This window comes from Alosa sapidissima, chromosome 24, assembly GCF_018492685.1.
Source record: "Alosa sapidissima isolate fAloSap1 chromosome 24, fAloSap1.pri, whole genome shotgun sequence".
Taxonomy (NCBI): Eukaryota; Metazoa; Chordata; class Actinopteri; order Clupeiformes; family Clupeidae; genus Alosa; species Alosa sapidissima.
The window spans coordinates 8,773,696-8,799,363 of record NC_055980.1 but is presented as its reverse complement, the minus strand read 5'-3'; the positions used below and the strand labels follow the sequence as shown (position 1 = coordinate 8,799,363).

The 25,668-nt window shown below is 46.1% G+C and overlaps 1 long non-coding RNA gene across 1 annotated transcript; it reads right to left on the bottom strand.

The window, feature by feature from the left end:
* Window positions 1-17,323: 17,323 nt before the first annotated feature.
* Window positions 17,324-19,223, bottom strand: LOC121700617. The gene is made up of 4 exons (XR_006027262.1): window positions 18,915-19,223; window positions 18,738-18,826; window positions 18,601-18,657; window positions 17,324-17,550 (listed from the first exon to the last, which is right to left on the bottom strand). It is a non-coding gene; the product is annotated as an uncharacterized LOC121700617 (long non-coding RNA).
* Window positions 19,224-25,668: the final 6,445 nt, after the last annotated feature.

Genomic DNA, 25,668 nt, shown 5'->3' with positions numbered 1-25,668 from the left:
GTGCCATCTGAGGTCCAAAAGACCACGGCCATCCAATTTGTTTTTCAGCTATTTCCCCTGTTTGCAAAGATTTCTCAGGCTTCTCTGAATGTTTTAATAATATTATGTCCTGTAGATGCTGAACTCCCTAAATACATCACAATTTTATGTTAAGAAGCATTAAAATGACATTGTTTCATCATTTGTGCACACAGGTTTACACAGAGTGATAAATACCCCTACATCTTTACTTCTATGAGACCCTGCATTTCTGGGATGCTCTTTTTCATACCCAATCATGTTGCCAGTTACCCTAATTAGTTGTGAAACATTCTTCCTTTTGTTTTCTTTATCATTACACAACTTTTCCAGCATTTTGCTACCCCGTCCCAACTTTTTTTGAAACATGTTGCTGGTATCAAATTCAAAATTAATATATATGTTCCATAAAATAGTCAAATGTGTCATTTTCAATATTTGGTATGTTGTCTGTGTCCTTTTTGCAACTAAATATGAAATAAGAGATTTGCAGATTATTACATTCTGTTTTTATTCACATTTTACACAACGTCCCAACTTTTTCTGTTTTGGGGTTGTAGATAAATATAGAGTAGAAAAAGAGGAAGAGAGATAGAGAGAAAGAAAGGCAGAGTAATGTAGGGAGAGTTAGGACACATTTCAGAAATGTTTTGCTCATCCACTGATTAATGGAGGTTAGGCATGCAGTGAGGGAGCAAAGGCCATCTGGGTTAGTTGGCTCCACAGAAATATACAATTGGGTATCATCTGCATAGCTGTGGAAGTTTACATTATGCTGACTTATGACGTTTCCCAATGGAAGCATATATAGGGAAAATAGCAGGGGACCAAGGCAGCTCCCCTGGGCCACACCAAAAGGCAAGTCATGTTTTTCAGACACATGATCTCCTAGACTGATATAAAAATCTCTACCAGTAATGTAGGTTTGAAACCAGTTTAGAGCATTATCAGAGAGACCCACCCACTTCGCAATGCGGTGAATTAGGATGCTATGATCAATGGTGTCAAATGCCGCACTCAAATCCAGAAGAATAAGGATTGAGACTTTGTTTGAGTCAGTAGCCAGTCTGAGATCATTGACTATTTTTACTAGAGCCGTTTCTGTGCTGTGATTTGATCTAAAACCTGATTGGAATTTTTCAAGGATACTGTTTTCGTTGAGGAAGGTATTTAACTGATTACAAACAACTTTTTCAAGTACTTTGCTCAGGAAAGGTAGATTTGATATAGGCCTTAACGGTTAATCAACGTCTTTTCTATACAAAAAAAAGGTGAAATATATGGTTCCAGCTGGTAAACATATTTACAATACTTAACTGTTGTAAAAAATGTGTTCTACCGTTTCTAAGTTTACTGTTTTGTACTGTTGTCATTTTACAAATTTTCACCGTAAAATCTACGGATATTTTTTACAGTGTACAGCATTACAATCAGACCAACTTAATCATGGCATCAGCATCAGCATGCACGTGGACTGAACTGATCTAAATAGAGAGGAGTGGTAGGGACTGGGAGAGTGCAGAGGTCAAACATATTCTCTCTCTCTCTCTCTCTCTCTCTCTCTCTCACACACACACACACCTCTAACTCACTCTCACTCACTCACACACCCACCCACCCACACTCTCTCTCTCTCTATCTCCCTCCCTGTCTTTCTCACTGCAGACCCAATCACACACCTGCAGCCCAGGGAGGAATCCAGAGCTGATGGGGTGCCAGGTCAGGCAGCTCAGGGGGATTACCCATTCCATTACCACACGCTGCGCTCCACTGCTGTAGAAACTCATCTGGCCCCACACACACACACACACACGCACACGCACACGCACACGCACACGCACATGCTCAGTGTGCTCAGTGTGCTCAGTGTACGCGCGCGCGTGCGTACGCACGTAGTCCCAAAACACATACACACACTCATACGCAAGCATGTGCGCACTGCGCACACACACCATCTCCGGGTACAAGGCCCGCTGTGTAACGCCATTCATACACACCGGCACTAAGGCAAACCGCACACACAGCTGCTCTGCATTTGCATCTATATGTAGGAACAAGGGAGTTTCATTCATGTCAAACACATGCACATCATTTTGTACAACAATGTGTGTTTGTTTGGAAAGCAAATGTGTGCAAGGTAAATGTTTTTTTGTTGTTTATTTAGTGTGGACTGTTGCTGAAAGGCAGGCCTTGCAAACCTCAGCACGGGCACAGTTGGCACTCATAAAAGCTAACATGCTAGCGTGAGTGACCTTATGTCTTTTGGAGATATTACATGTATGTTGCCGGAGCGTTCTGATGGTAATTTTGATACCATAGATTTAATAGAGACCCAGTCAGACCAATAGTATGAGAAATCAGGAACAAAGTTTATTTACAATGATGCGCATCAAGGGAGAGACAGCATGACTTCACCTAAAGATCCATCAGCTGCTCTAACGACAAGGAAATAGTTAGGGTTTAAGTATCCTTCCAGGCTGATGGGAGATGGCGTTGGTCATCCCATCTCACGTGGACTACACTGAATCAGACCCTGATTAGTGGCAGCCTGGCAATCCGGAGCAGATAACTACTGACGCAGCCATGCAGAACAGTGAAACACTGCAAAGTCATAATATTCCTGCTTATCTCGAAACACAGTCACACAGAGATATACACAGGGACAGTACAGATATCATATAGTCATTACATAGAATCATACTTTTAGTATCAAAGTGACCCACTAATGAGAAATGCAGAACATTAAACCACATATTGGAATATTGGACATAATGTTCTATTCCACTTTCTCCCAGTTCCTTGCACCTTCATAAGGTAACCCGCTCTGGACCAGAGAACTACTTGATGCAGAGCCTGGGAGGGAGCAGCCTGCATGTGTATTTATCTGTCTCTCACATGACCATAAACCATCACAATGAACTTGATGATATACTAAAAACCAATTGCCTATAAAAGTGTATCTTGAAAAAGCATCAAATTGCTGCATAATGTTGCACAAAAGCATGGTGTGATTGCAAATGGAAGGCATTTAAGGTTTATTACAACATATTAGAAAAAATAACAGTAATGGCGCAACTAGAACTGGCTGTTGATAGTTTGACATGTCGCTGACATAAGGCCAGTGTTTCTCATTGACCTCTGGCGATTATAAACCATGTCTTCACATACATATTCACTTCAGCCAAACACACACACACACACACACACACACACATCCATGTCGACATCCCACAACCTAAAAACCACCGCACAGACCATGGAGGGGTCAAACTCTGATACTGCCTCCTCTGCTCCCTCGCCTGTGAAGCGTTGCGAGTGGACTGGTTCTGATTAGCTCCCCTCGAAAAACGGATCCAGACTCGGGCAAAGAGCGAGGGAGCGCGGGATTACACTCCTCCGACAGAGAGCGGCCCATAAAAACCTCGAGCACGACTGCATTCCACCCGGCAAAGCACGCGTGACATAAAGCTGTCAATCGGGAAAATGTCAAGTATGTCGGGGACGGCGCGGTTGAGGGGGTGTCTGTTCAACACTCCTCCACCCTGGGATCAGATCGGAGTCAATGCGGGGGGTGGGGGTGGGTGTTGGAGAGTTGTAAGGGTGGGGGGGGGTTAGTGTTAGTTTAGGGCTCTCGTTTCGGTCAAGGGTCACTGGAGAGGGGCAGGAAGGGAAGGGGGGGGGGGGCATTGGTGCAGTCGAGATGTATGGAGGACCCTTAGCCCCGCTGAACTGCTACACAACTTATTCATCTCCAGCACACTGTTACCTTGAGGACCAGCCGTTTCCAGGTGAGGCCAGCGCGGCAGCCTGTCGGGCAGGGCGCTAGAGCCTTGAGGCATTGTGCTGCTAGGAGTCTGGACAGGGGGTGCCGACAAAATGGCCTGCCTGGAAACAAACAACCTCCTCCTCCTCCTCCTCCCCTTAATCCTCAGTCTTTCAGTAGCTGTACTCTTGGCTCTCCACACAGGGAGGAGAGATCAAAAAAGGGCCAGACAGTATATGAAATATCTCAATGCTGTGCTGGGTTGTATCTTGATCTGTTGTGTAGTGTGTGTGTAGGTGTGTGTGTGTGTGTGTGTATGTAGGTGGTGGTTGGTAGTGTGCTGGCACAAGGGGCAAATGGAGATGGGATAGGGTGTGTGTGTGTGTGTGTGTGTGTGTGTGTGTGTGTGTGTGTGTGTGTGTGTGTGTGTGTATGGTGAGTATGGTGTGTATGTTCTGAAACAGAACATTGTGTTCAAGTGTGTTGGCGCGCTGCAGACAGACCAGGTTTGGTTCCTCGGGTCAAGGAGCCCCCAGGTAACCCGATTAGGCGTGTCAGCGTGAGGCATGTGCATGCACACACAAGGGGTGGACCAAGCGGGCCAAAACAAAGAGCGGACAGAGTAGAAGCCCATTGGCGCAGCACACTGTCCAGTCACAGGACCAAAGATCTGATTAACCGTCCACACAACGGTTTTGCTACATCCATCTAATTTTAGTCCTGCTTGAACACAAGCAACTGATTATGTCAGCGGCTACTTTGAGTAGAATACTTTGCTAAAGGCCTGGCATCCTCACTAATGTGAGAAGGAGAGAGAGACAGAGAGAGGGAGAGAGAGGGAGAGAGAGAGAGGGAGGCAGTGAAAAAGGAAGAGAAATGTATCTGCAAATCTACTTATACTCCTTCCACCCATTTCCCAGAGTTGTAATGTAAGGGGAACAATTAGTGGAGTGCGACTGATACATTTCGTTGCACCGTGCATGGCAGGCATTTAAACGGCACGTCTGAGGAGAGCGCTAGCGCTAGCTGTACTGGCACGCGGCGTTCACACTCATTACGCTAATCAGCGGCGTGAGTCAGTCACATTACCGCTGATTTGTTTGCCTGCTCGGGCAAGTTTGACAGAGCTGGACGCACGCAGAGGGCAGGTCGTGGGCGGCCGTGTTCGCCTCCTCGTCTGAATGCCAACGAGAGTTGTCAAGGGGAAAGGTGTCAGTTTACAGCACGTCAGACACAGTAAAAGAGGTTTTAAAAAAACGACTTTGACTAAAACATTGTTCAACGTTCCTGTGCGCCTGTGCATAGATCAATGCGATTAAACCGAATTGGATATGTTGATAAATTACACTCTCACCGAGGAGCTTGGCAGCAGTTCCCCTCGCCTGAACCACAATGGAGGAGAGATGCAGTGACAACAAGGACAAAAAGAATGAGAACAAGTCCGTATTTGTTCTGTGTAACTACTTACTAGTGCCATGTTGCCATTGTGTGCTCTGTGTACTCCAGCTGTGGGGTTGCCAAGTGAAGGGGCATCACATCATGTGGGACCCCGAATGAGCACAGCAGGATAAATAAGTGATCTCATAACTTGGCACCTATGACATAGCTCCCTCTGACACACACACACACACACACACATACATACATACACACATATAAACAGATACAACACATACACATACTCGCATACACATACACACACACCCTGCTCAAAGCAGTAGCACACAAAACACAAGACAGTACTGTTGTGCTTAAACAATAGACTCCAGACACACAACAGCACACACCATGGAGTCATGCAGAACTTTATGTAAAGAGAGCAAATTACATGTGAAACAAGCCCTTTATTCCCAAACAGGCCTTTAAGAGCTCACCTCACCTGGTTTATGTAAGACACAGTCCACGGTCTGGCTCTTACTCCACTTTGAAGGCCTTGTAAATTTGAAGACTTTCGAGAAACATGATTGCCCAACGACTCTTGCATGCTCAAACCTCCTTCAGGCTATTTTGGGTGACAGCTTTCAGACACATTCCTTTTAATATTATATATGACCATATCAACTGGCGCATGAAATGCATAAGGCGGAGGAGGAATCGTGGACAGACCGGGCCTTATCGGGGGGGTGGGGGCGTTCATTAACAGTGACTTATCTAAGCCAGACTAATGGCTTTTTTGTCCACTTTCGCAGTTAATAAAGTTCACCGTGCCGTGTTTTTGCTTGGAGAAATAGTTGTCCCCGAGCCAAGACTGGTTGATGGATTGAGCTAATAGCCCTGTCTTGTGTACATTAGGTTTTGTATCCTTAACCCACTCCAGTGAGACAAACCTTGTGTGAACAGCCTTGTGTGAAACAGTGAACTCCAAGTTAATGAAAAAAGACAACGAGTGAGGGAGGTGGAGAGGAAACCAGATATTAAACACCTTTACTCGAGCTGTAATAACACAGGTAGGAGATTGGACGTCACTTCAGTGTAGGAGAACACCAGACAAGGGCAGGCACTCAGAGATCAGAGCAGGGAGAGACTGGCAGGCTGCTTAGAGAGGGGGACGTGGTGGTGCAAAATGGGCTCTGAAGGAGAGACAGAAAGTTCGGCTGGGAGGACATCCGGGGATTATTTCCTGAGAAGACGTAAGAAATAAGCACTTGCCAAGGAAGCGAGGTCGCAGGCTTAGGCGAAGTGTGCGCAGCGGTACAGTCGTCGTCTAGCTGGCTATGTGACAATATCGGGGGCTGCGACGACAGATTTTGAGATTTTGTGCGTCAGCGGACTGAGCACCTCAATGACCAGGAGAAAGAGGCCTGCATGGTGAAGTATAGAATGTTCTAGAAAAACAGAATGTTCTTTACTTGCGAAAACATGACAAGGGAAAGAAAAAGGGGGTTGACTGAGAGAAGGAGGCAGAGAAAGAGAGGAAGAGAGACAGGGAAACGAAAAATGGGAGTCTTGGAACCGATACAGTGGTTGTTCTGTGTTTACTGAGATCAGCTTGGCAAAGGCTCAATAATAATTCACACAGTCAACAAAGGACAGACATGTAATGTAAATAACAGCCTTCCGAGGAAAGACTGTTAAATGCTTGTGTAATTCAAAAAAACTTTTACTTGAAGGAAAGTTAAAGTAGGAAAACCAAACAAAGCTGTGAGAAGACAAAGACAAAACGGAATAATAAATCAAATATGCAAGAATACAAAATGTTCCATGAGAGGAAGGGGGGAAGCGAGTCCAAACCTTTTCCCTATTATTTATGTCTTTTGGCTTAAGCGTGATATCAATAAACTTGAAAAGCATCAGTCAGGTCCTCGAGAGAGACGATCCTGGGAGATAGACATAAGGTAACGCTGGTATGTGGCAGCCTCCGCTTGTGGAAGAACATACATATTTTGTAAGTATATGTGGGTCAAACACGGATGAAAGGACTTGTTTGAACACTGAAAAAAGAGATGTTTGATGTATTAACAAACATGGATCCTGCTCTCTTCAAACAAAATCTGAGGCACGAAGACAAACACTCCCAGAAGTTATATCCGTTTGTCTTTCTCATCTGAATCATGATCTCGTTTGTATTTGCATTTCTTCTTATTCGTTTGGAGACTATACATCCTCTGGCTAAGGACAGAAAACTCCTAACTTCTTCCACTTACAACAAGACCACAGAAACGTTATATATTATATACATAGACGAACTGTCTGCAAGACCTTCCCCAGTTGGAGCCAGCACCCACTTCTCTTAGTCAAAGGGGGGTTATGTAAGTGTACATTCAGGGGTTGTGTCGTCACTCCCTAGACACATGGTGAGGGAGGACATCATTGTAATCCACAACCCTCTTTAAATGTAGCTGTACAGTCTGCAAGATCAAAGTTCAGATATCCCCCTGCTCAGATTGCGACGGACAAATTAAAGCCAGCCAATATTCTGTCTTTTGTCTCACTCACACTCTCTTTCTTTCTTTTAGCTTTAGGCTCACAATGCCCCACCACCCCCATCTCAAATGAAGACCACTTGTCTTCTCACCGGACAGAAAAGACTCACGTTCCACCCGACACCATCGACCTTTCATTTCGCCTTCACGCTGCGCATTCTCTCTCTCTCTCTCTCTCTCTCTTTCCATTCACTCTGCCGTATCCCCTTCCCTGATTTATATATCCCTCGCTCCCATTTTTTCTCTCCCAGGGGCTTCCCTCCGGCTTTCTTTTTCGCCATGGAAGAACCTGCAGGATCAGATGGATGAGCGCTCGTTAGCGGGTATTTTAACAGTCCTGCCATAATCAAGGTTTAACATGAAATTTCAATTACTCCTGTACCGGAGGTCTTCCCATCGCTCACCAGAGCAGCACATGACCTACAGAGCGCGGAGCCGGGCGCCGACTCCGGCGGCTCTGTAATGATCTGCGGTGCTGCTAAGTGTCGGCCATTTGTCAGGGCAGAATTAACCACAAGGGCGCCAATGCCCCCATCTTGCACACAGGCTACATGCTCAGCATAAAGTTTGGCAGGAGCGCTCAGCAAGAAGCTGCAAGGCTAAGGGCTTGTACAAGACAAGTGTGTATGCTAAACAAACCGCACTACCACCCCAGCCCCACCCATCCCGCTGTCTCATTCTATACCTAATGGTCTTTGTTGCCATGGGAGCCTTTAGACTGCACATCGCAGAGATAATGCCTTGCCCAAGGCTACTTATTTAGTCTGAGTCATCAGTGGGGCTTCTGTGCATCTCCATGGCCGCCCCTTGAATGACACTGCACTGGTCAGGCCACTGCCAAGTACCGTCCTCACCTGTGGCAGCCTTGGATAATGGAGGCCACCAAGAGAAGGGAAAGGTCGCCTCCAGCATTTTCTCCACCTGCCCATTAGCCTCCATAACCTGCCAGCTTCTGCCCGCCTCCACCTCCTCCCATACGCCCCTTGTTTTATCCCAGAGGTGGAGTAGCAGACTTAAGTCTCCATACCCTCTCTCTCTCCCTCCCTCTCTCCCTCCCTCCCTCTCTCCCTCCATCTCTCTCTCTCTCTCTCCATCTCTCTCTCTTCTCTCTCTCCCCTTCAGGCGGATGTTGGCCTCAGAAGTCACGGCTGCTGCCACCGCCGCCGTGGCGATGCCGTCGGCGGTGACCGCATGAATCAGTGTCCTTGAGCGTTCCCCGGGCGTATACGGGGGATACTGGCGCAGCGCCACGGCTGCCCAGGAGAACAGGAGAAGGTCATGGTGGTGTAAATAATGGAAAGTTAATGGGGCGGAGGCCTGCAGGGGATGGGGGGATAGAAAGGGGAGCGAGAGACAGAGAGAGAGGGATGCATAGAGGTAGGAAGGGAGAGAGAAAGGGAGGGAGAGGAGAGTTACAAGGGACAGGGTGAGGTAGGAACTTTACATGTGTGATAAAGCTCATGGGATTGGTTCAGGCACATCAATCGCCCTAGCAACCTAACATGCCGTGGGCGAACAAGAGCACGATGGCGTACTTTGCGTCTGTTTTTTATGATCATTGCATCTGGATGAGGAGACGCTCCTTAACCTGCTGGCATCTGACTCCACTGACTTCATCATCAAGCAGAGTGCATCAAGTTCATGCTGCTGATGATCATGGCAGTGTTGATGAGGCTCATGACGATTAGAAATCATAAACAGTGTGCAGAGTAGCCCGCTGCCTTAGCCTCAGCAGCGCGTCAGTAGTCATCCGACGCCTGCAGGTTAATGCTAAATAGAGAGAGAGAAACAGCGAGATTGAGACACACGGAGATGAATTTACATAAATATACATACGTACATGTATTGACCTGCTCCCAAAAAAAGCTAACAGCACATCTCTCATACGGTGTGCCCCCACCCCCCCAAGCATACGCACAAACCTTGATGCATCCGAATCAATCTGTTGATCCACTGTGCTCGGGGCAAGACTTCATTACGGACTCTGCGATACTCCGTAGAGATCTTACAATGGAATCAATAATGCAGTGCAGCCACTGATTCTATGTGTATGCTGTGCTTACCACCCACCCACCCACAGTGCTATCAGTGGCTGGCTAATGGGAACAGAAAGGTATCCTAAGCAAATTAGCGGAAAGCAGACCTCAGATGCCCCCCCCCCCCCCTCCTCCTCCTCCCACACACACACACACACACACACACACACACACACACACACACACACACACACACACACACACACACACACACACACACGTCTTAATGGAGGTGGCAGGCAGAGTCTGAGATAACCGATGTGACCAGTGGCGACAGTAGGAGGCCGGTTCACCTGAGGCAGGGGAGGAGGACAGATGAGGCCGGGCAGCGAACAGGTAAGAAATCAGACAGAAATGTAATGAAATGATTTACGGGAGAAAAGAGGGAGATATGCAAAAGGGGGAGGAAAGGAGAGAAAAGGGTGTGTGTGTGGCGGAGTGATGTGTGTGTGGCGGGCTGATGTGTGTGTGTGCTGGAGGGAAACAGAGGTTTGAAACCGGGGTGGGGTAGAGAGATGGGTACGCATTAATGTCTTGTCACTACCCCGTACTCATTTCAATAATAAAAAAAAATGTATTTAAAAGCGTTGGAGAAACAAATGCACCACCACCACCACCAATGGGAGACAAATACACCACCAAGGTTCAGATTTGGGCCCTCTTTTATTTTCATTATACATGCTCCTTTGGCTCTATCTTTAAGAAATAAAATATTCAGTATCTGCTATGCAGATGACACTCAATTCTACCTCCCAGTTACCCCCAATAGTGCTTCCACTTTGGAAAACCCGTTTAACATGTCTTAATTACATCAAACGCTGGATGGCAAGGAATTACCCCAAAATATTGCTTGATTCTATTACTTTAAGTTTATTTAATTATTTTACTTGTCTTATATTTTATTTATCTATCTATCTATCTATCTATCTATCTATCTATCTATCTATCTATCTATCTATCTATCAAATTATTATTATTTCCTCAGTCATATGATCACAGCGTAGGGGATTAAAGCGAGGAGATGAAGAGAGCATCAGAGGAGAAAGACAGAGAGAGAAGAGAGAGAGAGAGAGAGAGAGAGAGAGAGAAGAGAGGAAAATGGGATAGCAGGGGACAGAGAGAGAGAGAGAGAGAGAGAGAGAGAGAGAGAGAGAGAGAGAGAGAGAGAGAGAGAGAGAGAGAGAGAGAGAGAGAGAATTGAATTTGAATTTCAAAAACCCTTTATTACATTCTTGCCACAAAGTATTTACATGATCACTTTGTCACAATGTACAGTCACATTAAAGATAAAATAAATAAATAAAAAAATCAAGGAGCAAGTCAAGTTTTCTCCAAGAAATGTGCAAACTGCAATTCGCCATCAGCAACCATACACAACACACTATCATAACACCAAATTTCTTCAAAAGATTCAAGATTCATCATGGCTTTGTAGAAATGAAAATCAATTAACATGCGAGACCTCACAAGTATTGAGAAGACCATTACTAGGTCATCACTAGATGTTTGCTCAATTTTGTTTCTACGACTAACATAGATTGCCATTTTTGCTTGACCTAAGAGAAAGTTTATCAGCTGACATTTGAAACGATGTTTCCGCACATATTTAAAACCCAAAATAAAAGTCTCCATTGAAAATGTTTCATTAAAATGATTAAAGAGTGACTGTAGAACCATGAATAAAGGTGTTAGCCTTACACACTGCATGAAAGCATGAAACACAGTCTCTCTCACAAAACAAAATGGGCACTCTTGACCCACAACAGGATTCAACACTGAAACAAAGGCATTGACTGCAATTGCTCCATGCAGAATCCTCCATTGTAAATCTCCACATTTTTTGGCTAAGGGTGACTTGTATAGTGCTCTCCACTGGGGTCGGACATCATCCCCCATTTGTAAAACAGCACACCAAGGTGTTTCCACCCTCTTGTCCAAAGACTTTTTGTTAAAAGACTTCACACACAGTTTATATAAACACTTGCCAGTAGCTGGCTTCTGACCCAAAAGAGACAATTGATCAAAATTCAAGTAAGAACCAGTACAACCTGTCAAATTTGGTGACAATGAAATATTGGGAAAAGGATCATTACAGTCTGAACTGCACAGCCCTCTGAAGTTGTCTGCCAACAACTGCAATTGTTCTCTTGTTAGGGAGGCCCGCCATTTCTCAAGTAGCTGAGCTACTATTCGAATAGATCTCATCCCCAGTTGACTGGCAACTTGTTCAGCGTTAACAAGATCTGGTCCTGCTAACTTAAGTAAACCCTCCATAGTAATGACTCCAGACCTAAGAAGGCTATGTGTGATTGTGGGAAGAGACTTTTCAAGAGACATATCTAAAACAGAACCATAGATTAGGGGCTCCTTTAAAAGCCAATACAAAGACTCTGTGCTTCCTGTGCGTTGCACTGTTAAAAGGGACCAAACTTTAAACAAATTACGATAAAACACAGGAAGTTTGTTGATATTCAATCTTTTTGGATCCATCCAAAACAAAGTTCTGTCCAGCCCCAGTCCATCAAAAGTCTGTAAAATGGCACACGCCACATATTTCCAGCTGGAATCCAGAGGCCCCATGAGAAGACGCTGGACGAACTGCAACCGAAAGGCAGCTGTCCTACTTTGTAGGTGCACAAGTCCATGTCCACCTTCCTCTTTAGGTAGGTATAAGATGCTCTGTGGAACCCAGTGAAGTTTATCCCAGAAGAAATCCACTAGGATTGACTGGATTCTTGACAGCAACTGTGCTGGAGGGTCCACACAAGATAACTGATGCCAAAGGGCGGATGCCACCAAATTATTGATAATAAGGACACGCCCCTTGTAGGATATCTTACTTAAAAGGAATTTCCATTTATCAAGGCGGCCCTTTACCTTTTCAACAGCCCCATCAAAGTTCTTTTGAATAAACATTTCATCCCCTAAAAAAACACCAAGATATTTAAAACCACTCCTGGCCCAATGTAAGCCAGCTGGAAGACTTGGCTCATTTAACCATGTCCCGACCAGCATAGCTAAACTTTTGGACCAGTTTACTCTTGCTGAGGAAACAACATTAAAATCATCAAAAATCTCTAACATAGTGTTTATGTCTCTTTGACCATTCACAAGTACTGCAACATCGTCTGCATAAGCTGACAGTTTAAAAACACTTTCACACGCTGGAATTCTCACCCCCACCAGCTCTTTCCTCAACTTCACCAATAGGGGTTCAATTGCCAGGGTGTACAACATACCAGATAAGGCACAACCTTGTCTGACCCCCCTGTGGACTTTAAAAGGAGCACACAAGTCACCATTAACCTTTAAAATACTCTCAATGTCACAATACAGAACTCTAATCATATCAATAAACTCTGGGCAAAAACCAAAGGCTGCCAGAGCACTCCACAAATAATTGTGCTCTACACGATCAAAAGCTTTTTCTTGGTCAATGGATACTAAGCCGAATTTCAGGTTAAACAGCTTACCTACATCAAATATATCCCTGATCAATGAAATGTTATTTTGAATCAGCCTACCTGGCACACAGTAGGTCTGGTCAGGATGGACAACCTGCTCCACAACTTCACTCAATCTATTAGCCAACGCTTTAGAGAGCAATTTATATTCAGTACAGAGGATTGACACAGGTCTCCATGATCTTATGTCATTCAAATCCCCTTTTTTGGGGAGCAAAGTGAGTATTGCCCTCCGGCAGCTCAGTGGCAACCGCCTCCTGGCAAGACTGTCGCTGAGAACAGTCAGCACATCCTCACCCACTTCTGACCAAAAGGACTTATAAAAGTCCACCGGTAGACCATCCAACCCTGGTGCCTTTCCACACTCCATACTCTGGAGGGCTCTCTGCAGCTCCTCTAGGGTCAAAACCCTTCCAAGGACTGCATTCGCCTCTTCGGCCACCTGGGGTAGGTTCTCAAAGAAGGACTGGTCATCCACCTGAATATCCGAGCTCTCACTCTTATATAGGTCTTCGTAAAAACTGACTGCTCTCTGACGTATTTCAGCCAGATTGGACAACAGAACTCCATCCTCAGAAAGCAGTGAGTGAATGAACCTCCTCTGTCCATTCTTTTTTTCCAAATTAAAAAAGAATTTAGAAGGAGCGTCCATCAATTCCACACTCTGAAAGCGGGACCTGACCAGAGCTCCCTGTGCCTTTATGCCTAGCAGGTCAGCCAATGATTTCTGCTTCGCTTTAACGTTTGCTGTGTAAGTCTGGTTGCCAGTTTGTTCAGCTAAATGCTGGAGTTCAATTATTTCCTTTTCAAGTTTCATCATTGAACGAGTTATGTCCCTTGTGACACTGAAAGTATAATCCTGACACAGTTGTCTTATTTGTGATTTACCAAAGTCCCACCACTGTTGCAACGAGCTAAAAGATGGCTTTGTGTTCTTAAAATCCTGCCAAAACAGTCTAAATACCTCTCTAAAATGGCCATCCGATGACAAGTTATTATTAAAATGCCAATAAGCACTTTTAGACTTTACAGAACTCAAAGAAAGAGAACAAAAAACCAAACTGTGGTCTGAAAAACCAACTGGGATGATCACACATTTCCTAAACAAACTCAGCTGATGCTTAAAACCATAAAACCTGTCCAGTCTAGCCAATGACAAAAGGTTATTGTAGGAGTGAACCCATGTGTATTGCTTCTGAGTACTGTGAAAGTTCCTCCAGACATCAACAAGCTCATTTGCATTCATCAGTTCTATGAGTCTTCTGCGTGAGGGCATGTGTGGCTCTACATGATTCCTATCCATTGCATTTTCAGTACAATTAAAATCACCTCCCAGGAGTAAAAAATCCTCAGATTCACAATTGCGTAGAGCATCATTTAGCATATTCAAGAAAAGCATTCTATCAATTGGTGTAGTGGGTGCATAAACACACAAAAAAACAAAGAAATTGTTTTCAAATTGGGCTCTGACTTTTAGGAGTCTACCCTTGACTAATTCCTCAGTCTGGTAGGAAATGGGAGTAAAGGTCCGAGAAAACAGAATGGCAACCCCACCACTATTGGAAGTGTTGTGACTTAAAATAGACAGGCCATCAAACTCACTTGCCCAGTCAGCAGCAATTGAGGCGTCAGAATGAGTTTCTTGAGCAAGAAGCACATCAAATCTATTCTTCTTAATCGTTTCAAACAACAAGGCTCTCTTGCTTCTTTCCCTGGCCCCATTTAAATTTAAAGAAGCAATTCTGATTTCACCCATGATAAAAAGAAAAAAATATAAGAGTTGTGTACACGCCATCATCATAATACATGTGAAAAATAGACTAACATCAGACATCGCTATTTAACAAAACGTTAATCTTGGTCATTATCTTTTTGAGACGGAAGCACTCTGGATTTGTAAAGCAGCCCTCACCCAAAAAAGATTTCGTTTTCGTGGTGAACTGCTCCACATCAGGGAAGTAGTCGTCAATCCGAACATTTCTCATATGTTTTGTTTTTGTCAAGAAGGATTTTATGTCTTCCACACTATAATCGCAACTAGCAAACCCACTATGACGTAAGCTACAGGTAACGCTACAGTCAGAGAAATCACTTTCGTATTCGTTATCTGTGCCGCTAAGATCTGTTAAATTATCGCTCTTTTTAGTCCTTTTAGATCTCTTTCTTTTGGGGGGCATTTTAAAAACATTTTCCTCCGTCTCAATGAGGGATTCATCTAGAGACGCAAGAACTTGGTCATAATTGACAGCAGAAGCACTGCTCTGCGAGTTCTGTGTGGACTGACTCTCAGATTCTGCGTTCACTGCGTCATCTGTGGGAGAACTTTGTTCTCGGCCTACTGGCTTATCAATCGGGGTTACCCCGTTAACCTCTTCCCGCAAAAGGGAAGCATGATCTGCCCCTACTGACTCGGCTGAGGCAGACGAAGGCCCACTGGATACAGCGGGTGCTGCAATCGCAGCAGTAGACGCACCCATTTCGGTAGACTGCTCATCTACCACAATTTCATTAGGCATAGGCCTACTGGTGTTTTCGTGATTTATTTGCACATCACTCGAATTCCCCTTTGCCTTAGGACACGCACGAACAAGGTGCCCTGATTGCCCACAACCAAAGCACTTCATGACACTTGTTGAAGCATAGATAACATAACTGAAGTTATCCACCTTCACGTTTAGAGTTAGGTCCAAATCATCTTTGTTATCTTTTAAAATCATAAATACGGATCGCCTGAACGACACTACGTGTTTCAGAAGTGGGGATTTGCTTCCAATTGGAATCTTTTTAATTGCGGAAACCAATTTACCATACCGTGATAAAATTTCAGCCAAAACCTCATCTTTAATAAATGGGGGAACATTTGACAAAGTCACTTTCTTTGATGGAGTGGAGAGAGGAAGGACGACAGTAAAAATGCCGTCAACCACTAAACCCCTTTCAACCAGCTCATTAGCCAACTCAACCGTGCCCAAAAACAGCACAATCGCATTGTTCATGCGGGCCGCTGACAGAATATTGTCATGCCCTACAACTTCTCCTGCTGCTAAACTACAAACCTCTACACTGGCATTCGATGCTATTTTAACAGCATGACGCCGCGTAAGTTTTTCAAAACTCTCCATACCTGGGGCGGCTGCAACCAAACACTGGAAGCAGACGTCCAGGTAAAACAAGTAACAACAAAACCCCACGCCAGTGATACTTATACTAACCCAAACAGAACCAACCCTTAACACTATAAAGAAGAAAAAAAATAATAATAATAATAATAATAAGGAGATAGAAAAGATAGCAAAAAGATAGAAAAACGCTGTTCCTGGCACAGCGGCCAACAGTCACACTCACTCAAACGCTCGGCTCCGCCCACTCACTCCGACATGCGCACAAAGAGAGAGAGAGAGAGACAGAGAGAGACGGAGACCATCGCCCGCAGCACAGCGAGGCAGATTAGGGAGGTATATGCCATTCACGCAGATTTCATAAAGCTAATATCAAAGCAACAGCTGGAGGAAAGGCCAGGGAGAAGACGAAGGAGGTACATGTCAGGACAGCAGCAAAAAAGGGAATGATAAATGTAATCATCATAGCAACAGCGCATGGCACAGAATACTAATGTGTGTGTGAGCGTTTCAGAGTGGGGGAGAGTGTGTGAGTGTGGCGATGTTCGTACCTGGGGGTTGTGCGCGACCTTGTATTAGTGTATGTTTGCTGTGTTTGTGTGTCACAGTGTGTATATCTACCCATGACTGTTTCTCTGTGTCTGTATCTGTTTGTGAGTGTGTGCATTTATGTCACATGTGTATACATCTTTGTGTGTATGTGTGTGTTTTTATGCATTTATGTGGGTACACTTGTCAGTGTGTGTGTGTGTGAGTGTGTGTGCATGTGTGAGGTGATTCACACATCTGTCATTCTTCCACCTCACTTGCACTCTGAAATAATAATTTCCTGTGAAGCGCCATACCGCTATCTTCAGGGCCTAATCTTTCATACAGTAGCTATCTGAAACTGCAAAATGAATTCAGTGAAGTTTTTTCCCTTTCTTTCTTTCTTTATTTCTTTCTTCATTTCTCCCTCAACCCCCTCCCTCCCCCTCCTCCTTCTTCTCATCTTCCTCTTCTTCTTCTTCCTCATCTTCTTCTGCTTTGCCTCTCCGCAACGTTCTTCTTCAAAAACATGTTAAAAAATGCAAACCCCATCAAAGGCCGCAGCCACATGAGGAGGTGCACACCCATGGCAGGCTTTTTTTCTCCCCCTACTGCAGTTAAAATCGCATTGCAGCGGAACCTCAGTAGTTTAGAACCAGTGGCTTTGGGATAATTGATGCCTTGTCCTGAAACTTAAACCTAAAAAAATATATATACGGCTCAGTCGTAATCTCTTTCTTGATTTACTTACTTTCTCTCAATTCAATTCAATTCAAGAAAGCTTTTTTGGCATGAATGTTTCAATAACATTATTGCCAAAGCTCAATTACATGTACACAAAAATATAAATAAAATAATGTTTAACAGAACTGTAAATTAAGTAAGACAAAAGTTAAGAGACAATTCTAATAATAATAACAATCCTATTATTGTGTATGGCTGTGGCCTCACTGGCTGTCCCTCAGGTTATGGCAGGCTGCTACAAATTTTGCAAAATGGCCACATCCTCGTTCTCTCTGAGGATGTAAGGCAATTTACCCTCATTTGTCAAAGTTCGAAACTCTGGGAGGATTGAATTTAGTTTACTGAATGACAATGTTCGAATTTCCTCATTTTTCGGACATTCTGTCAAGAAGTGCAGTTCTGTCTCCACAGCCCCCAGGCTGCAGTGTGAGCATAGCCTCTCCTCTCTGGGCAGCCAGGTCTGCCTGTGTCTGCCTTTTTCTATGGAGAGACTGTGCTCACTGAGTCTGTACATTGTCATGGTTTTCCTGAGTATTGGGTCTTTTAGTGTACTCAGGTAAGTAGCTGTTGTGTATTCCCGTTTTAGGGCCAAATAACATTGTAGTTTAGGTTGTGTTTTAGTGACTTCTTTCCAATAGGTGATGTAATTTTCCTTTTCATTGTTCTTGCTACTGTAACATTGTCCTGGGCCTCAGTGACGTGGGATGGTGTGAGGTCACTGAGTCTCAGGACAAGTTGGCTAAGTGGGCTCCTTCCTATGTTTTGCTCTTGGCTTTTCAGAGCTAGATGGTGGAGTGAGTCGGGGTGGCTCATTTTAATGTGTTGCCAGAATTTAAGGGCTCTTTTTTGAATGTTGATTAATAGGGGGTATATCTCTCTCCCTATAGATTTCCTTTTCGAGTATACAGCAGTTATAAACTCCAAGTGTATGTGCGTGTTGTCGTTGTTGCAGCACGTGTGTATTTACGGTAACATCTTAATGGCTACTCTGCTTTGTGGTTGTACCTTTTGGATGCGGCTCTCTTAAGTACATAAAAAGTTTAAGGGAAATTTGATCCCTTCCTAAAGACAGAGATGGAGGTCTGAATGATTAAATCGATAAAAAAAAACATGCATGCCGTGATCTTGATGAAGAAACCAACCTGTGCCTTTATTCGCGTAAACGGCAGCGGTGGGATGGTTGCACAAGTGTAGAGACCGAGCAGCAGCCTCGCCAGTCAAATCAGCTTAGCTGTGAAAAAGACCATGTAATTCATACTATAATTACCCAATGCCGTACCCTTGTTATGCAACGTTATTAAGGCAACAGTTTTTGGCACCTTATCATCAATAAGAAAAGCCTTGGAGAGCGGGTATCAAGTAACACTGGAGCAGAGGAGAGAGAGCCTGTGCACCTACTTGTTAACACGGGAGAATTAGATCAGTGAACGGTGAAGTGTAACTTCTCATTGTTCGCGCAGGCACCGTCATAATGGATTACACGCATGACTGCTCTCAAATCAATAACAAAAGCTAATGGGCTAATGTGCTGAACTGTCAATAACCTGTAGCAGTGTCCTCAGTGCTGTCAAATCCGGAGCAGCAGTGTAGCAGAAGCTGATACAAATGCAGGGCACATTCAAGGTATTTTTTTGGACATTCAAGGTATTTTTTTTTTAACCTTTGCAAATCCTTGGGGAGCAGCTTTAAATATGCATCGCTAAAATCTCAGTGCGGCAAAGCGGTCTATTACATCAGATGAATTTAAGTAGTCCAATAGGGCTCCAATCAGCTAGGCTTATTACACACAGGGCATGATTCACAGTGGAGGAAGGAATAGACTTTGCCCAGAATCACCTACTATTTTGAACAGGGCTTTTCTATTCACAACATAATTAAGTCCAGCAATAGGCCTAACGCTCTAGGAAGCGGGCCAATGGAGTCATTTTCCAAACAGCCTCACAGTTGCCGGCACTGTATCTGTGCCTGTCCGCGGTCTCTGGGCCATTGTTTGGTGGCTTCTTTTCACTCCTGCGGGCGGACAATGAAAAATATCGTGCGGCTGCCACATGTTCCTTTGTCGGCGGCGGCTGTGTTCTCTGTGTTCACCCTCACCAACAGGAGTGTGCCGACGCGCTGGACTGACCTTACGCCGACCTGACCTTACGCCGACCTGAAGCAGTGATGCCACAGCTGACTGACCATACATTCAAACTCCCTCAGCCATCACAGATGAAGCGACGCTCTGGGTCCATTTTGAGCCTCGGCGGGGAAATATGGGACAGCCCCAAGCTGCCCTCTGACTGGGAATGGCAGCTGCACTCATGAGCAAATGTGTGCTTTCAACAACTACAAAAGCAGCAGTCTCAAGCCACTAGCCATTCTAAAATGAAAAAGGTATGTTCAGCCTATACTTCATACACATACACACACACACATATATATATATATATATATATATACTATATATATATATATATATATATATATATATATATATATATATATATAATATAACTGTGGTTATACTGTATATAGATATGTACATGTATAAAATATGTATAAATAACATGTAACATATGCACAGAACATACAAATAATTTATATAATATTTGACATTATATTTACATATTGTAGAGAAGGCTGTTGCACTCTTGGATTCACCAAAGAGTCACTGCCACGAGGGAGAGAGTTATTTGCCATGAAGTGAAAAAGAATGTTTTTTTTTTCTTTCGAAAATGCTGAAAATGACCATCTTGTGAGGATTTGTGTGAGTGAACAAGGGTGCCAGTGTGTTCAAGGAGAACCATTCGAGACACTGAGACGGAGGGAGAGAACGAGAGGGAGAGGGAAAGGGGGAGTTTTCTGGAAGGACTCCTGAGGGTCTCTGTCAGCCGACGACATCCCAGCCTCAGGGCGTGTCTCCTGGAGGGCTCCTCGGAGTGTGTCACCCAAACCCTGGCGGGCATCCGCGTCGCTGGCAGCCCCCCGTGAGCTGAGCAAGGCAGGCAGGGGGTGGGGGCTCCTCGTTAGGAGCATTAAATATGAATCATGGCAGATATTACAAGGGGTAATGCCATCTCTCTTTCACTCTCTCTCTCTCTCTCAGTCTCTCTCTCGTTCTCTCTCTCACTCTCATTTTCTCTCTCTCAAGGACGGGACAGAGAAGGAGGAGTGTGCTCTGTCCTCGGCAGGGTAGACGATAAATAAGAACGAGGGAAGAGAAGAGGTGAGGGACGAACGGGGAAAGACATCGAGGGGAGGTGGGGGGGGGGTGGTATTGTCTGAGCCAAAGCTCCTGGGAGCCACTGGGAGGCATGTGCATCAAGGTGTGACCAAGGACAGGGAGGAGTGGTGATGGCACTGGACGCTCAATGAGGACGCGCAGGGAGGGAGGTCTGAGAGACGCAGGGATGCAGTGGGGGCTCCCTGATTGAGACGGGACGAAACGATAAGCCACCGCAGATGAGGGTAGAGAGAGAGAGAGAGGGAAAGAGAGAGAGATAGAAAGACAGAGAAAGAGAGAGAGAGAAAGAGATAGAGTGGGGCTCTCTGAGTGGAGCTCAGCGGAAGGACAAAGACACCACACACATGGTGTCTTTGTCACAATGAGCTCCACAGCCGAGGAGGCAGATTAGAGTGAAACGCGATGGAGCCCATAAGAAAGAGAATTCATAGACAGCAGATACAGTGTCAGACACACAGGTTTCACATATATGTGCCTTATTACATGTTATATGCTTTCCAGTCTTTAATACCCCCTCTCTGTGTGAGTGTGTGCATGTGTGTGTGTGAGAGAGGTATTGGGAGAGAGAGAGAGATGACAAAGGTTAGCAAACCTGCAAGTGAGAATGAGAAGAGAGAGAGACAGAGAAAGAGCACAAGAGTTTGAGAGTGAGAGAAGGAGGGAGAGAGAGAAAGAGAGAGAGAGAGAGAAAGAGAGAGAGAGAGAGGAGAGAGAGAAAGAGAAGTGGAAAAGGCAGTTCCAGTAGGGCCGGCTGCTGTGCGGAGTGACCGTGTCAGAGCGAGTGTCAGTAGGGGGGGGGGGGGGGAAGGGGGTGCGCTGCCCTCGTAAGCACGAGCGGCATGCTGATGAGCTCAGTCATGCGCAGCGTTTTATGGCAGCAGCACAATCAGCCAGCCACGTTTATCCCAGGGGCCAGGTTCACCACCTCCTCACCTCCCCACGACCCTCACAGGTGCATGAGGCGCACACACACACACACACACACACACACACACATGGAGAAACACACACACATGGAGAAACACACAGAGTTCATGTTCCTCTCCTGTAATGTCATTAGCAGGAGTAATAGCCTTCAGACTGGGAGCTCCATGGCACCAAGCCACTTTAAGCCATCAGACAGTCTCCTCTTCCTCCTCCTCCTCCTCCTCCTTCTATGTGGCCACTACTCTGCTGACCTTATCCCAGACCATTAACGTAAAAGTCACAGGAGTCGCCGAGGCAAATGTTTTCCCGGAGATGCGCATTATCGATAACTGCGGGTCGGAAGTAAGATGCACGGATAAACCAAAGGGCTCATGTGACAGCAGCGAACCCCTCCCAGACATCTGATGGCATTCCACCAAGAGACACAACAAACACACACACACACAAACAGAGACACACACACACACATACACACACACACACAGACACACACACACACAGAGACACACAGAGACACACAGAGACACACACACACACACAGAGAGAGACACACACGCGCACACACTTCCGCCTTCATGCTCCCCTCTCCTTTGGAGATTACAGTGGAGTAATAATTAAAGCGGCTCCATTTTAGAGGTTTCCGACTCGCCTGCATATAGAGTGATCCATTGGCCTCCGCAGGCCCATTAAGCAAAAGCTGCAATGATGGCCTGCTTTATGACCACGCATCAACACCGCGGCAACATCGCCCCACATCCCATGCTCCCCTCGCCGTCGCCAATAAAGCATGTCGAGGAGAACTGTGAATGTGTGTGTGTGTGCGTCAGGCAGTGAATACGAATGTGCTTCGGCACACCCTCATGCACAATGACAGGCGATGTATGGAAGACTGAGGAAGTGCGGGTGGGGAAAGAGGGGGGGAGGGTGGCAGGTCTTGCTCATCCTTAGGTGCCGTGGGCTCTGTTATTTGTCGAACATTACGACTCGACCGGACACGACCCTATCTGCGCTTGTCAGTTTGCCGCTGTGAACTCGTTTCCGCGGCATTCCCTGCGTGCCGTGAGTTATGTTGCCGTGCCCCGTGGGAAAACTCCTCGTCATGTGCGCTCTTGCACCCGCGCGTCGCCTGTCATGTCAATTTGACTCTGGCCCTGTTGGCCTCCGCTAACCCCTGTGCCCCCAGACCAGCAGCCAAACCAGCGCTAGCCCCCATCCCCCATAAGAACCCTGCCCTGAGGGGAGGGGGGTGGTGGGTGTTAGACATTTAGACCAGAACAGTGTGCAATACTTTGGCATTACTGTACAGAGGGTACAAGCATGCCCAGTATAAGAGCCAAATGATCTACACATGTTGTAGGTTTAACATGGTATGTAATCTTGTTTTGCTATTATCTCCAGCCTAATTGGTGAAGGTATGGTACGGAATGGTATGTTGAGAAACTGGCTTCCTAGTATCTCTTGATCCCTCTGTCAAGACTTGCATAAACTTGTAATAAACATGTCACAGGTCTTGTTTTCAGTCAGTCGATATCAGCCCAATAACATGACAGTATTGAATAGTGAATGCAATAACAACACAGCACGATGTCACACAGGCTATACTTAGCTCTAATAACATCACATTTGAGAGCAGTCCTGAGAATGACTGATCATTGTCACATATCACAGACATTTATTACTGGACACTGACATTGAATGTCATGTCAACAGCATGAGAGGACAGGCCATCTGCCAGAGCATGCAGCGTCTATGACATGGTCATGTCTGTCTCACAAGACAGCGTGGGTTCAAACAGAGTGCTACCAATTCATTAAAGACTCCTGACACTGTGCCGGGCCGCGTTGCAGTGATACAAACACACACACACACACACATGCTTAAGCCATGCTTAAATGTTTAAGTCTGATTGCATGCGGCTCGACACCAGCTAAATGGAAGCCCTTGTCTTTGCTGCAGCACGTTGTGAGTGACAGGAGCAAAAAATAACTGACTGTTTACTCATACTTAATCACTGCAGAGCACAGGCTGGAACAGAGACGGGCGGTGTGTGTATGTGTGTGTGTGTGTGTGTGCGCCTATATATGTGTGTGTATGTGTGTGTGCGTATGTGTGTGTGTGCATATGTGTGTGAGTGTGTGTGTACGTGGAGCTGATGGTCATAGCCGTGTTGGGCTTCACTCTGCCACATACCGCCACGTGTGTAATCACACATCAGGGGGTCCAGAGGAGGAGGAGGAGGAGGAGGAGGAAGGAGAGGAAAGGGAAGAGGAGGGGAAAGGGAGGTCCCACACCTCCACCCCACACACATACACACACACACACACCCCACACACACACACACACACACACACCTCCACCCCACACACATACACACACACACACACACCCCACACACACACACACACACCTCCACCCTACACACACGCCTCCACCCTACACACATACACACACACACACACACCTCCACCCTACACACACACCTCCACCCTACACACACACCTCCACCCTACACACACACACACACACACACCTCCACACACACACCTCCACCCTACACACATACACACACACACACACCTCCACCCTACACACACACACACACATGTACACACACAGACACACACATTCTCTCTCCTCATAGTGTCATGGCAGGCACACACCTCTACCCTAACAAGCACGTATACACACACACACACACTCCTCCTCAGGCCCACACCTCTACCTCATCTCTCTCTCTCTCTCTCTCTCTCTCTCTCTCTCTCTCTCTCTCTCTCTCTCTCTCTCTCTCTCTCTCTCTGCGTCAGTGCCGCTGCCAACTGTCAATGTCAGGCCGGCTTAAGGAAAACACAAACCCCTGCAAAACACTGTTTACACACGGGGTAGAACATTCAGGCCTGCAATAACATTACAGCACTCGCGTTCGCCGGGCTCGTCTTTCATCACCTTCTAGCTCCCCTCCTCTAAAAGCAATAGCACAGAGAGAGAGAGAGAGAGAGAGAGAGAGAGAGAGAGAGAGAGAGAGAGGGAGGAAGAGAGAGAGAGAGAGAGAGAGAGAGAGAGAGAGGGCAGGGCAGAGAGCTGTCGAACGCGGCGCAGGCTGAAGACATCCATTACGGGTGGCCGGGACAGCCGGGGTCACGGCTGTCGGTGTCTGCCGGAGCTTTCTTAATAGAGGGTGGGGGTGGATGGGGATGGGGGGCTTGTAGGAGATGACAGTCCGTGAGAGGCGAGAGAGTGGCCATTAATTCAAGTGGAGATGAGATGCCGTCCGATCGATGCGGCGTCCGCGAAATTCACTTATCAAGAGGTCAACGAGCCCAGGCGGAACTGTGTGTGTGTCATGGACTTGGGGGGGGGGGGGGGGGGGGTGGTTAGGGGTTGACAGCTTCCCATGACTGCGATGTGTGAGTCAGCGAGGGAAGAAGCAATTGGATGCCTGCTTGCACAGACTTGCATGACACACACACGCAGGCACACACACACACACACATACACTAACATGCAAGCACACACACAGTGCTGTCAGACCATCAGCACTCATTGATCCCCCACCCACACACACACACACACACACACACACATAGCCCCTGTGAAGTATGACTGGAAATTACCTCTAATGGGGGCCGCAAATGCAAGCCCTGCACCGTCTGCGCGGATGATGCATACCGGCAGAACGAGCGAGTAACCCGTCTCTCCCCTCGCCCTCCCGCGCTCCCACGGCAACGATGCCCGTCGTCTACGCTGGCACCCGCTGTGGGAGCGCCATTTGTGGGCCTGTGGAGACATATGGCCCCCATCTCGCCTCGGGGAGGCTGCATGTGGGTGGGTGGGTGGGTGAGAGTGTGTGTGTGTGTGTGTGTGGGGGGTCTATGGTGGAGCTATATGAAAGGCATTGGTCCTGCTGCTGACAGTCAAGCCAT